The following is a 1,107-nucleotide window of genomic DNA, read 5'->3' as shown; positions in this document are numbered from 1 at the left end:
AAAAGAAAGTTGCAGTCACTCGAATAATTATTTATTTTTCATATAAGCGAATATGACTTACTTTAATGGAATTAAACTATTAATGCAAAGTGTTAAAAAAATAAGTTTCAAAATGACGTTGAGAAAACCAACAAAAATATTTTTTTCCAAATGGAAACCCCCATTTTTGATAATTTTATGTTTTTCAGTATTAAAAATAGGTGTAAGTTTGTGTAAGGTTGTCTATTCCAAAAGTGTTAAGTTTTCGAAATAATGTCAATTTAATGTTTTCATATTACTATTTTACCGCATCTTAATTTAAATCCTGTCACTCTTAATTGTCATGACAAGAGTGACCATTTGTAATGCAGTCAAGTGACAAAAGAATGCTTACAGCTGTCAGTTACCTTTTGAACATAACTAATAATCATGCCCGGACGCTTAAATTCTACAAACGAAGATTATTTAAACTTATTTATTATCGTATTATGGGGAATGTGATACAGATTTATCAAAAACCGTTTATTTATTATTAATTATTATGGTTATCAATTATCATTATATAAAGAACACAAACCAATTTTTTCTTTAAATCTAGGGCTGTGTAATTTTTCTGGTGGCTCTTATAAATTGAATATGCACTGTTATTTAGACGTATTCAAAATACTTGAAACTTTCTATAATTTGTTTAACAACACAGCGTAAAGGCTTCTGTTTTTGTAGATATTGAATGGCAAATGTGTCACATGTTCTTGATTTAACTTTATCACATTCTCCATAAATAATAAATAAGTTTAAATAATCTTCGTTTGTATAATTTAAGCGTCTGGGCTAATTATTAATTAGTTTCAAAGGTTAACTAACAGCTGTCAGCATTCCTTTGGCATTGGATTGTATTAAAAATGGCGTCTTTTGTTATGACAACTGAGAGAGTGACAGTATTTAAAATAAGATGCTACTAAATAGCCATATGGAAACAATAAACTAACGATATTTCGAAAACTAAAAGCTTTTAGAATAGAGAACTTTACACAAACTTACCCTTATTTTTAATACTGAATAAGATAAAATTATAAAAAATGGAGGTTTACCTTTAGTATTAATAGTTATCAAAATTTTGTAGAAATT

Source organism: Dendroctonus ponderosae, unplaced genomic scaffold, assembly GCF_020466585.1.
Source record: "Dendroctonus ponderosae isolate FM_Combo_2020 unplaced genomic scaffold, Dpon_F_20191213v2 Dpon_F_20191213_5, whole genome shotgun sequence".
In the NCBI taxonomy this organism is placed as follows: domain Eukaryota; kingdom Metazoa; phylum Arthropoda; class Insecta; order Coleoptera; family Curculionidae; genus Dendroctonus; species Dendroctonus ponderosae.
The sequence above is the reverse complement of the archived record's forward strand: the minus strand, read 5'-3'. Positions refer to the sequence as shown.